Genomic DNA, 15,522 nt, shown 5'->3' on the forward strand with positions numbered 1-15,522 from the left:
AGAAGCACAACGTCAGGATTTAATATGTACCACAATGGTTGGTGTTGGCTTTACTAATAAGAATGTATTTCTACCCATACAAACCTTTTTTTAGCAAAATTGCAATAATGAAACAATGGGAGAAAATCATAACGTTTCTAACCTATACCATGCAGTTTGTATACAACTCTTTGATGACAGTTCATGGGTTGTTGTGCTATATTAGGATGGTGATTTATAAACTGAAAGTAACAAAGGGATCTCTGTGACAAAAGAAGTAACCCACTGAGCTATCCACATAAAATACAGTAGTGTGATTTGCATGTTACACGTTCTTTGCAGCGGGCATATAACCCTCTGCGCTACTTTATGATGAGTCAAAACTGCTTCTAGACAAAACTTTGATCTCTCCAGCAGGTTCATTAATCACCAGAGTTATCTTGACATTTTTATTGTTGCCTGAAAACTGCTGGACATACAAGGAACTCTGCATCAGGTGCTTTGAAATCCCTACGTTAAATTTAAACACAGCACCCCATGAAATAAGCGCCAGGTGCGGCTTCACTGGTCGAACCGCCCTAAAGTCAGCCCTGCCTCTGATACACACTGTGGACATGCCACGTGCTCTGTTCTCAAATGCTTGCCTAAAAGTGGCACAAGCATTCTCCACCCTTAGAGAGCAACTATCCGAGACACAGGAGTGTTTAGGAACTACAAAACCCACAGAGGGATATGTTTGAACCACTTCAGCACATTCAACAGTAGATTTCAAAATACACTTTTACCTATCATGAGTTAGGCTCACCTGCTCCACTTACAATGAGCCCCCTGGGAAACACAGGTGCAAAGGCATCTTGTTTTTTCAAGAACAATAATGAGGTTTTGGTCAGACAGACTAAGATAAATAATAAAATGCTGTCCATGTCAAAACACAATGGCCACTGCCACCCCAACACATCCCCTCATTATCCACCTTGGTAAGTACCATGTGCCTCTGTTAGGGAGGGCACAAGCACAATTAAAGGTAGATTGTACTTGTACCTGTATTGATATAGATAGTACTTACTACCACCAACGAGGCGTCACAACGCATTTTGGGGAGTAGCACGCTACTCCGGAACCCAAAAGGATTAATGGTCGATTAGTATAGGGAAATATGAGTTAATGTGGACGGTGGACATGTGAGTCTGTTAGGTGGATTAAATAGGATAATGAAGGGATAGAAGAGTGAAGAGTCTAGAGAGTGTTATTAGGGAGATCATAGTAGTAAGATGAGGTTTGGGATGAGTAAAACAGGAGGGATGGAGGATGGAAGAGTCTCTAAAATAGGATGAAGGAGATCATAGTAAAAAGAGGTTTGGGATGAGTCAAGGGAGAGATACATGAGGGAACAATTTAGAAAGGGTTGTTTGGGATATCATAGTAGTGAAATGAGGATTGGGGTGAGCTGAGGAGGGAAGAGTCTTGAAAGGGTTATTTTGGAGATGATATTAGTAGAGTGGGGTTCGGGATGAGTCAGAATGAAGGTAGAGGACATATTAAGAGAGGTACAGGGTGAGAAAGAGTATTGTATTGGGGAGAGTGAAAGTTTTTTCCCTTTCTTTGCATTGGAGCATGCCTAGTGTATAAGCAAAGGGGCAGCAGAGCACAAGCGCCAGTAACACGAGCATCAGTTAGAGGTGGACAGAGATCAGACACACACACAGCCACACTGCAGGACTGCATTATGCAGAAAAATAAAACACAACTGCAGCACCAGCACGACACACATCTATTAGCACAGACTGCTAGGAAGATGCTGCCGGCTGCAATAACTGCACCACAGTCTCAGATAAACAGCACAACATACAATGACTGGCAAACATAACAACATGGAGTAAGAGACACCTAACAAAAATATACAGCAGCAGGTGTTGCGTTGTACCTCCCTTTACTAACACAATAATATACATTTTAGTATTAAATCTGTTTATTAATAATATACATTTTAACTGAAATGTTGTAGTAAGTGGTAAATTTTTAAGTACAGTGAAGCTAAAGCAAGTCGCATGGCACGAAGACCAGTGACCTGTGACCTGTAGCCTACACATTTATGGCTTCAGGCAGTATGTAAACCACTGAACTATTGCATGAGAGCTAGAGTTGGAGGGTGGTAGATTGCACCCGCTACTCTACATTAGGTGCATCACCCCCTGCTGTGCACAGAGGATAGTTGTAGCCACTATTAAACACCACGTGATGCAAGGCTTGAAACCTGTAGAATCAAAGAACACTCAACACTCCAGGTGAGGATTCCAGGATGAGTCTTACGCGAACATTTGTAACTAGAGTCAGGTCACCTCTGACTAATCCCTCCCAAGTGTTTGCATCACGTTTTGAAACCCGTTGATAACCTCAATCGTGAAAGAAGCCAAAGGGAACAACAGTAAAAATGTGTTCAGACACAAGACTTAAAGACAATCACAGGTAAGCCCATTTATTTTGAAAAATATCTTTAAACAATCATAATCATCAAGGTGTGTGTTTTAGGACAAATCATAGTTTTTGCCAAAACAATCACAGAGTAATAAAAATACAGAACGATTTTTTTTCACATTGTGAACAAATACATTTCAAGTCTAAGTATGTAGGATGGATGTATGACATTACAACGCATGCTTTTACCACGCATGCCATTACATCGCAGTTTTTACAACGCATGCTGTTACAACGCATAGTGCTCAGGGGTGCGGGATAGTGAATAGTTTAATTTACTATTCCAACTCCAGTCCCCGTGGATAGTAGGGAAGGTGTTGGATAATAAATTAAATCCATTCCCTATCCTAGAGCGCCCCCCAGTGCAATGCGTTGTAATGACATATGTTGTAATAGTTGCGTCGTAAAGGCACTGAGTGGTAAAAGTTGCGTTGTAAAGGATGTTTCCCATGTAGGATATGAGGCTTGGCATGAATAATTTTTACACTGTTATTTTGCTGAATAAAGATTGATATAGCAGGCTGGGAGCAAACCGACGGATTAGGTTTCCTCTTAAAAGAATGTGCGTAAACAGGTAAGCCTATAATGTTTGGCCTCAAATCTGTCTTTATTGTAGGAGACATGTACACCCACATTATGAGGAAGTAAACAAATAATTAAACACCACAGATAACAGCAATCAAACAAATCAGAAACTCAAAACAAGGCACTTCTTTCGGGAGGTGGAGCAATGCCTGAAACGTTGTGCATCTAGGGCAATAGCAAGTGCCAAAGTAAAAGTAAACATTTGCCTCTGGTCCACAGACTCAGGGATGTGGTAGGGTCCTTTTACATTAAATCTCTGCTTTAGCTGTCTGTTGTCGAAGATCTGTTGTCTACAATAAATTAAACACAATGTTAGTTTCAGACCAGCCCCTCGCTTATCCCGCTTTCTCATTTGATGGCTTTTCTCCTGTTCTTGTGCATATTGCGCCTTGAAAGCATTACCTCTCTATATTGTTTCTGAATGAACCACTTGTCTTCTTTTACTACAGCTATGAGGACACTATTGTTTACGCTGAGTTCAACAGTTTTTTGGAGTTTATTTTAATACATTTTGGGCGGGCTGAGCAGCAGCATACCACTACCAGGCTGCTCACTTGTTCTTATTTCGGACCATCCCGCACACACTATTTCTTAATTTACCTTTCTAAAATGACCATACCTTTCTTAGAATGGTAACTTAAAAAATAATTGCAAAGATTGAGCCACCTTCTAATGACTGTCTTATACTTTGACTAAAGCTTGCATGCACATGCATGGACGGCCATTTTGGAATGTTCCTGGCAAACTAGTAGACCAAAGTAAGTGTCTGCAAATTAAAAGACCTATTTGATTTGTTAATGCTGGTTTTTATTTGGGCCATCTATACGTCTAAATCTAATTTTCATAAAAAACAAGTATAGATGTTTCGGATCGCACTAGTCTAAGTCAAGTTACTTTTATTATAAAACCATGTTTCCTTGGAAAGTTACAGGTGATTTTGCATTCCAGCCATTAACCATCGTCAAAAACACAGAAATTATGCTCAAAGAGCTACAAGGTATTTAACATGAAACAAATTTAGGAAGGAGCGTACTAATAACAAACACTTTTCATATAATAAATTCAAATCAGAATAACAATAATTCCAGAGCTTCTTCTGTATTTGAATATTCAATTTATTTCTTTTGATAAGCCACGAAAGATCACAATGTATTCAACAGCGACGCGTTTTGTCCCGAGCAGGGACGTCATCAGGGCTGTGAAAAAAGTACAAAACTGAAAAATCACTCAAATAGTCATAATCAAGTAAAGTACATAAGTAATCTAATACAAATTGAACTACCTAATGTGTCTACTACCGTTTAGCAGACTATGGGCCCCGATGTAGGTAGGCAAATACCGGTCGGAAACGGCCGAAAATACCGATTTTTGGCCGTTTCCGACTGGTATTTGGATATTGAGATGTAGTGGCATGTCAAATTACAGAATCGGTAATTTTACCGAATCTGTAATTTTTCCGATTCGGTAAAATACCGAATCGGTGAAATAACCGATTCTGTAATTTAACATGTAGGTAGCACTGTAATCAGTGCTACAAGGGTTTAAGAATTCCTTATTTACCACCAACTAGAAGTTGGTGGTAAATAATGAAAACCCTTCAAAAAGCCCTTTTTTTGCTTTAAAAATGTGCCATGTTGCAGACATACATGCCCTAAGGGCATGTATGTCAGCAACATGTGCACCCATGCACAATTGAGGGGGGCAACAGGGTGTCAAAGTGACACCCTGTCCCCCTTGCAAATTCAGTAAATTTACCGAATCGGTATTTACCGATTCGGTAATTGCCATTGATTCCTATGGGCCTCAAGGCCCATAGGAATCAATGGCAATTACCGAATCGGTAAATACCGATTCGGTAATTACCGAATCATTCCGATTCGGTAATTTCAAAAGGGAAATTACCTACATCCCATTTACCTACTTTTAAATACCGAATCGGTATGATTCGGTATTTAAGAGTAGGTAAATCGAGATTACCTACATCTGGCCCTAAGTACCTAATACATCATCCCTGATTAACAAATCTGCATGCCTACTAAATCACAACAGATTACCACTACCTATTGAACATTCTAAACACAGTGCAAGGTCTATAAAAATTCTACATTACATAGAGCTTCGTTTTTTTGTGGCAACAACATCACTTAACATGATATAATGGCTCACCTTGAACAACCTTTATTTCGTCCAACCTTTATATTGCGCAGAAAATCCTGTCCTGATAAGATTATTCAGAAGGCGACCCAAAATTCAGATTTGTGGAATCTAAAGTGACAATAAATAAATTCTCAATCAATCAATTGATCTTAACAAGAATATTTTCTGGTATCAGAAGCCCTAGGTTTGACTAGATTTAGGTAATGAACTTGTAGATTGTTTTCGGGACTATTATTTACATCCTGGGATGATGGGTACAATAGAGAAAGTTGTCTTTTAGCGGCCTTTACTCGGCATTCAGAAGCCGAGATTGGTCAAGTCGGAACTAATGGGATAGTTAGTTCCCGTGTATGAGCCTATTAGAAGGCAGTATGAATTAACAGGAAATTAATAGGGTAGAGTGGAACAGGGATGTGTACAACGGAAGGAATAGGACTGGTGGACCAGAGAGGAACCCCAGTTGTATATACAGGTACTTGATTGATATTCACGAAGTAGATTGAATGACTTCACGGATTGTTGAAATGGAGTAGAATTGGTAACTACGCAGGGGATGGTCTTATATTGGACAGCACAGTGCGGAATTGTAGAAGCGTAGGCGACTAAGAGAAATACGTAAGGCAAGAAGCAGAATAGAAGTTACAGATTGTTTTGGGGGCTATCATTTGTATTTCGGGAGCATAATGGGTGCATAACAGAAAGCTGGCTTTGAGCGGCCATTTACTCGGCACTCAGAAGCCGAGACTGGATAATTCGGAACCAATGAGGTAGTTAGTTTCCGCGTATTAGCCTATTAGAAGATAGTATGATTTAACAGGAAATGAATGGGGCATAGCGGAACAGGGATGTTTACAACGGAAGGAATAGGACTGGTGGACCAGAGAGGAACCCTAAAGACATATACAGGTGTTTGATATTCACGAAGTTGATTGAATGCGTTCACTGATTGGTGTAACGCAGTATAAAGGGTAACTACACAGGGGATGTTTTCACATTGAACGGTTCAGTGCGGAGATGTAGAAGCGGAGGCGAGTAAGAGAAATACGTAAGGTAAGAAGCGGAATAGAAGTATTTCGTTTGGAATACAGATTATACGAGTTGTTTTGGGGTAATAGATCGCTCTCTGTTGTTTTTTTATTTTAGCAAAAGAATAAAGATATGGAGACACTAAAGATATTTGAATATGAGGGGAACCAGAAAGGAGTCCGCACTATAAAATTGAACAAGGTGAGGAGCTTTACCAGTTGATTTGGACAGCTCTTGCAGGGCAATTTAGACATAGTTTCATGGTCTTTGGATAATTATGGATTGTGTTTATTTTTCTGTTTTTGTTCAGCGCTCCACTGAGGGATTATCAGGTTGTTTTCGATTGTGCATTGGCACGGTGATATTGGAGGATTACAAGGAATACTCACAGAGGGATATGTAGGTAAATATAGCTAACTGAGTTGTGAGATCCTTTTGGGAACTTAGAGGGATGATTTTGACATAGAGGGGTGACATGAGGAGACTATAATTAGGGGCCAGCATAATAGAAATTGTGCAATAAGTTTGCATTAAATATTGAGAATTTATTTATTGTCACTTTAGATTCCACAAATCTGAATTTTGGGTCGCCTTCTGAATAATCTTATCAGGACAGGATTTTCTGTGCAATACAAAGGTTGGACAAAATAAAAAGTTGTTCAAGGTGAGCCATTATATCATGTTAAGTGATGTTGTTGCCGCAAAAAAATGAAGCTCCATGTAATGTAGAATTTTTATAGACCTTGCGCGGTGTTTAGAATGTTCAATAGGTAGTGGTAATCTGTTGTGATTTAGTAGGCATGCAGATTTGTTAATCAGGGATGATGTATTAGATACATAGTCTGCTAAACGGCAGTAGACACGTTAGGTAGTTCAAATTGTATTAGATTACTTATGTACTTTACTTGATTATGACTATTTGAGTGATTTTTCAGTTTTGTACTTTTTTCACAGCCCTGATGACGTCCCTGCTCGGGACGAAACGCGTCGGCTGTTGAATACATTGTGATCTTTCGTGGCTTATCAAAAGAAACAAATTGAATATTCAAATACAGGAGAAGCTCTGGAATAATTGTTAATATGATTTGAATTTATTATATGAAAAGTGTGTGTTATTAGTACGCTCCTTCCTAAATTTGTTTCATTCATTATGCACGTGGAGGTAGGACAGTGCCTCTGAGGGTGGTAGAGCGTAACACTATTAATTTTTTGAATTGCTCTCTAGTGGCCCATTAGTTGACCCTTAATCGCCAAGTTCTGAGTTTTACAGTTTTTCCATAGGGTTGTGGTGCACGAGGACGAAGTTATGGATGACGACAGGGATAAGATAGCGGCAGAGGTTTTTCAGATGAACAAAACAAGCAGTACCGTAAGCAGCAATGTAAATAAAAAGATTAGTTTGTGTGATAAATTCCTAAAACTTGAAAGGTTACGCAAAGCCGAATTGTCTAAGTGATGGGAAGGCATAACCCTCAAAAACTATATGGATCAGAAGAGAATACCCAGAGGATTACGTATTCTTATATTCCCCACCTTTGACGATCTGGAGGAGGATCACCTCAAAGAATGGGAGGAAAACCTATATGCATCATCATTTAATATGATGAACTAGCAGCCTGTCCCGACCTTGTCCGGGAGCAATCAGGCTTCCCCGACCCCCGCCCCGTTCCCCGCCTGCCCCGACCCCCGCCTGCCCGAAGCCTTACCTCAGCCGCCTCTCCTCCCCCGCTATCCTCATTTCACCGCACATTGTGCAGCAGCCCGGCCCCCCGCCCGCCCCGACATTGTCAAGCAGCCCGGGCCCCTGCCCGCCCCGTCCCCCGCCTGCCCCGACCCCCACCTGCCCGGACCCTTACCTCAGCCGCCGCTCCTCCCCCGTGCTCCTCATTTCACTGCTCTGCCGCTCCTCGCCGCTTACCGCTCCTCCCGCCGGTCCTCACCGCCGTTCCGCCGTTCGTCATCGCTCCTCCCCGGCGCCATGTCCGCCGCTCCTCCTCGCGTTCCTGGACGCCGCTCCTCCCCGCGCTCCTGACGTCAGCACGCAGGTCGCGGCCAGCGCTACTTCGAAGGGACTACTTTTTTTTAATGTTAATTTTTTAAATAACGCATATTTTTATACTTTATATAGCCTATGTCCATCTGCACACCCTGACGATTACAATGATGTATCGGGTGTGTGGATTGGCGCTGTGGTTCCCGAGTTTACCCGCCTCAAAGGTGCAAGGTTCTTCCTTTATAATAGTACTATAGATATAGATAGATTTTGAAATTTTTAAACTTAATAGCACTGTCTGTGCATTAGTTGTACCTCCATTACTACGAGTTTAACACCCAAATATAGCAATAAGTTATAGAAAGGTGACCAGTCAATGTTTGCGAAGGTCTTTCCACCGCGCGGCAACATGTCGCTATGTTTTTTTCTAACTTTCAACTGAGCTAGAAACTTTTTTTGGTAAACTATGCAGAATATGAGGCAGATGATGGATGGATTATGTGGCAAATGCGGCAAATGTACAATTATGCGAAAAGCCCTGCAGCCCCACAGTCACATAACTCCAGTGGACCTTCCTATAAATTCATGAAAGGCAAAGGGGTGTAAGAAGGGGACTGCTCAGTGACCATGATTCCCAGAGAGCGAGGCCACCTTGAATCTCCACACTGCTTTGCAGATTGCAACTACCTGCACTGTAGCATGCTTCTGATAAATGTGCGCACACTACTGTGGGTGCCTGGGGATGAATGTTGTCTGTTTGTTTGAGAGAAAATGAGGTACTGGGTTTTTCAGAACCGGTACCGAACCGGTAACCCAGCGGTGTCAGGGTACACCCAAAGACCAAGTACTTTCCTGATTCAGACCACAGAAACTCAGAGTCTTCTAGGTGAAGTCAAAGATCGAATTTATTGGCTGCAACCAAGTAACAGGTCCTAGAAGTACAACAACACGGGATGTATATTCTCAGGAGACTGCTCCAATTTACAAAGTCAGGCTTATCTTTTTATACGAAATATTGTGCTTTGGGCAAACATTCTTCGAATTTTAGTATACTATTCAATGTTTCCACTACAAAGGAAAAGCAGAGTCATGATGACAAGCCCACATTGCAGTTCACCCAGCCCACAACAAATTACCCGGCAAGGCCCAACATTCTCATCAGATATCGGTGGACCCCCAATAAAAACGGGCACCTCCCCATCATAAAGCAAGTGAGAGAGAAAAGAGCAGGGACAGGTGTGAGCAAGATTCGGCAGGGTGTGTGTGCGATGAAAAGGGTTTATGGCATGTTGTGCCTTGATGCTATCTCGTTCGGCCACTGGGAGAGGAACTGACCAAACAGGTTTGGCCTGGGGCAATGGTTCCAACTTGCCCAGGTCACAGGAAAGTCAATTAAGGTGTACGTGTCCTTTGGAATCGAATTTGGCTTAATTCGCTTGCCTATGTTGAGGGCAACTCACAAAATGGCTGCCCTACACAAAATGGAAGCCGAGGGTTCAGGACGAAAATGACGATTTCGAGGTGAAATCGTCACTCGAATATGACGAAAATGCTTGTTCATAGTGTACTAGCCATTCTCGGTCTTTTGATATAAAAATCGTCATGCTGCGACAAAGTTTAATTCTCGAGTCCAGAATTATTTCACGAGTCCAGAATTTTCAGAACTACAAACCCTCCTTTTGCCCTTACATAGGCAATTTAACCTAATCTCATGCTAATCTGAGTCCAGGTCTATATTCCTAAAGTCATTGAGATGTTGCTGTAACATCATTCTATTACTTAGTTCGTCTCTTGATAGAGGCTTCCTTACACATGATGTAGCACAGAGGCCACATATTGCAGGAGCACACTGCACGCACAGACAGAACAGGAAAAGAATGGCTAAAACCATCCCAATGACCATCAGAATTTTCCATCCCCAGCCGGATATCAGTTCCCAGAACCACCCCATTAATGACCAATTTCCTTTATCCACATGAATAGATTCGAAAATCTTATGCAGTTTGGAGATGGCCTGGTACACTGTTGGAGCGTTATCTGGAATGAAAACACAGCAACTCGATTGGATCAATTTACATACCCCACCTCGGTCTGCAAGTATGACATCTAAAGCGACCCTGTTCTGAAGGGTCATAAGACGATCCGACTGGAGCTCAGCAGTCAAGTTACTAAGGGCACCAGCAGTTTCAATTACAGTGGACTCAACCGCCCTTGTCAATTGCCTTATGTTCCTGCTGTTAACCATGGGTCCCCAGAACGGCAGAAAACCCTTTGCGAAGTCCCCAAATTCTTGACCTGCAGTGTCTTCTTTACTCAAGACACCTCTAACTACCCTTGTCTTGTGGTAATCTGCCGCTGCTGTGTAGGTGGGAGGCAACAGGAACGAAACAAAACATGAGCCCGAAAAGTCAGGGGGCAACCATGTATAGGCTCTGTCATGGCAGATGAAATAGGTACCCTTAGCTGCTAAAAACGCAGGGGAAGTCTGAGACCCAAAAACATACGTTTCAGTACAGACACTCTTCCCTAACTGAGCTCTGGGATTCTTGCCAGTACCTTGCAGACATAGGTGACCCTGATGGGGTACAATCCAAATCGGGGACGATCTCTTAGCTTGCTGTTTCTCACTCAGAGTAGCTCCATATCCGGTCACGTTCCATCCTATATATGCAAGTGTCTCATCTTCGGGGGTAGTTTCATAAGAAATATCTTCCTTAATCATGTTGACTATACCCTTAACTAGAGCACTATTTTTAGGATTGTCTTTTACAGAACGTAGGGGGTGGACTTCACGAGCATATATGAACATTGTTCTGTATGCCCACACAGAACCATTATGGCTGAAAGGCAGGACCAGATAAGGGATACCTTTATCCGTTGTGTGAGGCATAAGACCACACACCCAACAGTTAGTCGTGTTCATTACAAGTTGGTGTTGATGCAAGAGCTGAACAAATCAATGAATGAATGAATGAATACTCATTTCTATAGCGCGTGGTTACCCGGAGGCATCCCAGCGCTGCAGTGAACCAATTCATCACCCGAGAGATTAAAGAAATAGGAAGGTTTTTAACATTTTTCTAAACCTAAGATGGTTCTCTTCCATCCGAATAGGGTCCGGCAGATTGTTCCAAAGTTTAGCTGCTTGGACAGAAAGACGTCTGCCGCCCATACGGGTTCTCCTTATTCTTGGGACTGCCAGAAAGTTCTTACTACTAGATCTCAGGGTCCTATTGGTTTGATAGGGGCAGAACAGAGGTTGAATTAGACCAGGACCTGTCTTGGTCAAGGCTTTGTGAACCATAGTCATCGCCTTAAATTCGATCCTTTGTTGTATTGGTAACCAATGGAGTTGTCGGAGTGCTGGTCTGGCGGACGTTCTACGTGGAATCTTTAGGAGCATCCGGGCAGCACAATTCTGTACCGTCTGAAGGACCCTGTGTCCCTACAGGTGCTCCCAAGTATACTGCATTAGCGTAGTGCAGGCGTGTTAGAATCAGGGCCTGGACTAAAATCCTCCTTGCCTCAAACGGAAGCAAATCCATGATTTTTCTGAAAGATCTCATCAAGGCAAAACAAGTCGCTGCGACCTTCTGCGCTTGTGCCAAAAAGTTGAGGGTCGGATCTAACCAGACCCCTAAACTTTTAATTTTCTTCTTGGGAGAAGGGGGGTGACCCAGGGAGGTAGGCCACCATCCGTCTACCGTGGATGGAGCATCATGCCCCAACATCATGATCTCCGTCTTTGTTCCGTTGAGTTTCAGGAAGGAGGCATCCATCCACTCACGAACCTTGCCAAGGCAAGAGGAAAGTTTATCATAGGATGACAACTGATCAGAAAGGGTGATAATGAGCTGTGTGTCGTCAGCATACGTCACTAGTTGCACCCCCCAGGGTAACACCACCTCAGCCAAAGGCCTCATGTAGATATTAAATAATGTAGGGCTGAGGGATGAACCCTGGGGGACGCCACAGCGAAGATGCGCAGGCGGGGAAGAGATGTCATCCTCAAACACAGAGAATGTGCGGTCAGAGAGGAAGGATTGCAGCCATTTCAGCGCGGTCCCAGTGACACCCACATCACCCATCCTTTGAATCAGAATAGGGTGATTAACGGTGTCAAAGGCCGCGTTGAGGTCTAATAATAATATGGCTGCACAACTACCTTCATCTACAATCCTTCTCGCTTCCTCAATGACTCCCACCAGAGCCGTTTCGGTTCCTTGTTTGCATCTGAAGCCAGTCTGGGTGGAATGCAATAAATTATGGCTTTCTAGATGGGTGGAAAGCAGAGAATTGACATACTTTTCAGTCAGTTTGCTAATTGTGGGCAGCAGAGAAATAGGGCGGTAGTTAGCCCACTCGTCCGGATTGAGGTTGGGTTTTTTCAGTAATGCTTTTACTCTTGCATGTTTCCAGTAGAGGGGGACTGCCCCAGCTGCGAGTGAAGTTATTAGTAATTAGTAAGGAGTTATTAATAAATTCTAATCTCCTAGCGGATTCATGTTCAGGAAGGGGTTGAAAAGAATGAGGGGAAACAGTAGACGGAGGAGGTATGGGCGATGTAGTGGGTGCAAATGTCACTTGAAAAGAGAATAAAACATATCCTAATAAAAATATCATCACACTGAATAACATAAAAATGCACAATATCAAAAAACTTTTCTTTGTCATCATTTTACATAATCTGTGTTTAAAGTTCATTTCCTTGGCAGGTCTCTCCATCTCGAAAAACTCCATCCTCTCTAAAGTGCTGCCCGCGATGGGAGGTTGTTTCTGCTAAGGAATGCTTCTGTCAGTCTAGGGCAACTCCCTTGGACCAACCAGAACTGTCGACCTAACGTCGTCAGCTGCATCCCAAAGACTTTGGGCAATCGCGGCCCTAGCAGCGGAACCCGGATGGCGGTTCGAAAAACAAAAATAAGCAAGTTTCTCAGATGGGAGAGCTGCACTTTCAAAAATAGTACTTGAAGGAAAAAAAAAGAATTTTATTTGTCCATAGGTCTCGGCCTCAAATTATAGCGCTTCTTTCCAGGTACTGTCTGATCCTGAAACAGGAGTTCGGGCTCTGTAGTGTCCAATCGAACTGATGATGATACAGCTGGTTGCAAAATGTTATCACTCTCTTGTTCAGTCAGTGTTCCTTTTACACGTGCATCACTTAACCACTTGGCTGCTAAGGCACATGATGCACTTCCATTGACTTTCCATTGAAATCAATGGAAAGTCCATGACGAGTTACCCTTGTCATTAGCACTGAAGGGGTTAAAGGCAGAAAACGTGGCACGGTTTCAGTCTCTGAGTCAGCGACACCCTTCTGGACCCACTGGTCATACGGCAGAGGCAGAGGGATCCGTTTGCAGTGGATCCCGTGGATCCAGTTTTTCTTCCCCTCCACTCGAACAGCTGATCTTGTGGAAAGAAGGACGAGGTGCGGTCCGGTCCACCTGGGCTGGTCGTTCTTGGTTCGCTGGAAATTTTTCACGAGAACCCAGGATCCAGGGTCGATGGGGTGACCCGGAGTTTCAGAGACCGGAGGCAGGGTGTCATGGACCTGTTGATGCAAAACACGCAATTTAGCCGTCAATTCGTACAGATAATCAAGCAAAACAGGGTGTTCGATTTCACTGAACTTTGTGGGCCTTGGCACTCCCCATATGTTGGCCGGGCGGCCAAAAACTATTTCATATGGACTAAGTCCCACTCGCGAATGCACAGTCATTCTGGTTGATAGGAGAGCATCAGGCCATTTAAGACCTGTGCTCGCTTGAATTTTGGCCAATTTTAACTTAAGCGTGCCATTGTAACATTCTACTAGTCCAGCTGATTGGGGGTGATTTGCAGCGTGGAACTTCTGCTGAATGCCTAGCCCTTCACATACTTTCTTCATCACAAGACCCACAAATTCACTCCCATTGTCACTCCAGACCATTCTAGGCATTCCAAATCTAGGGAAGAACTCTTTCACAAGGGCTTTCGCTGTGGATAAGGCAGTATTGTCCATTAGGGGATATGCTTCTACCCATCTTGAGAAGGCACCGTGGGAGGCGCAAAATGACCAGCTGGAGTTGGGGTTCCCCTACCAGGATTGTGTTTCAGACACACCATGCAATTCTTGACCACATTCTCTGCACACTTAGGAATTCCTGCATTTTGCCATACTGGAGCCAACAACTTGCAAATCCCTTTCACGCTGATGTGAGCCATTCCATGAGCCATTGTAACCACTGCAAGCACGTACGCATCGGGTAGCAACCATCTCTGATGCTCTGACAATTCAATCCAACAACCATTTGCATCCATTCTACCCGTACTTTCTCTCCACATGCTCAACTCTTTCTCTGTAGCCTCAGCTTGAATAGACTTCACACTCTCTATCGTGTCTTCACACATTCCAACATCACCAACCCATCTTGCAGGGCCTGCAACATACATTCGGCTCATCACATTCCTTGCAGTTTCTTTCGCGATTTCGTCAGCAAATGCATTTCCACGACCAACATCATCAGTCACCTTCTTGTGAGCACTACATTTCACAATCGCCACTTGCAGAGGCAAGGTCAGTGATTCTAGAAGCTCATTCACCAACTGACCATGCTGAATCTTAGCTCCATGCGAAGTCAGGAACCCACGTTCTTTCCACAATCGTCCAAAACTGTGAGCCACTCCAAACGCATACTGGCTGTCGGTGTAGATGGTCACTTTCATTCCTTTCGACAACACACATGCTCTTGTAAGTGCAATCAATTCTGCTGCTTGAGCTGAATTATGTGGGATACATGCAGCTTTAACAATTGTATGCAAAGTCGTGACAGCATTTGCTGCAGTCGTATCACCATTCGGGAGCTTGAAACATGAACCATCCACCCACAATGTACCATCACATTCAGCAAGAGGAGTGTCCCTAAGATCTATTCTCCCTTTCCTTTCTTCTTCTGTTCTAAGAAAACAATCATGCTGTTCTGAAGCGTCTAATTCCTCTACAATTGGCAACAACGTAGCTGGGTTTAGAGTGTTGCATCTTTTTATATGCACATGACTCGCTAACAATGTTAATTCGTAACCTGACAATCGAGCACTAGTTAAGTGCTGTGTCTTGGTTCTGTTTAACAACGTGTCTACTGCATGTGGGACCATCACGACTAGCATGTTATTCATTACTAGACCAGCAGACTGTCGAATAGAAACAGCTGCTGCCGCTGTTGCTCTTAAACAACTTGGCAATGCTTTAGCTACCGGATCCAAAGTCGACGAAAAATATGCACATGGATGCTGTTTCTCTCCAAACAACTGTGTCAGCACTGACA

The 15,522-nt window shown here is 43.2% G+C and overlaps 1 long non-coding RNA gene across 3 annotated transcripts in view; it reads left to right on the forward strand.

The window, feature by feature from the left end:
• Positions 1-6,026: 6,026 nt before the first annotated feature.
• Positions 6,027-15,522, forward strand: part of LOC144792371 (uncharacterized) — a 97,821-nt gene continuing 88,325 nt past the window's right edge. For all 3 annotated transcript variants that reach the window (XR_013602547.1, XR_013602546.1, XR_013602545.1), the window contains exons 1-4: positions 6,027-6,246; positions 6,340-6,423; positions 6,533-6,625; positions 6,787-6,886. This is a non-coding gene — a long non-coding RNA (uncharacterized LOC144792371). The remainder of the gene's footprint in view (positions 6,247-6,339; positions 6,424-6,532; positions 6,626-6,786; positions 6,887-15,522) is intronic.

This window comes from Lissotriton helveticus, chromosome 11, assembly GCF_964261635.1.
Source record: "Lissotriton helveticus chromosome 11, aLisHel1.1, whole genome shotgun sequence".
In the NCBI taxonomy this organism is placed as follows: domain Eukaryota; kingdom Metazoa; phylum Chordata; class Amphibia; order Caudata; family Salamandridae; genus Lissotriton; species Lissotriton helveticus.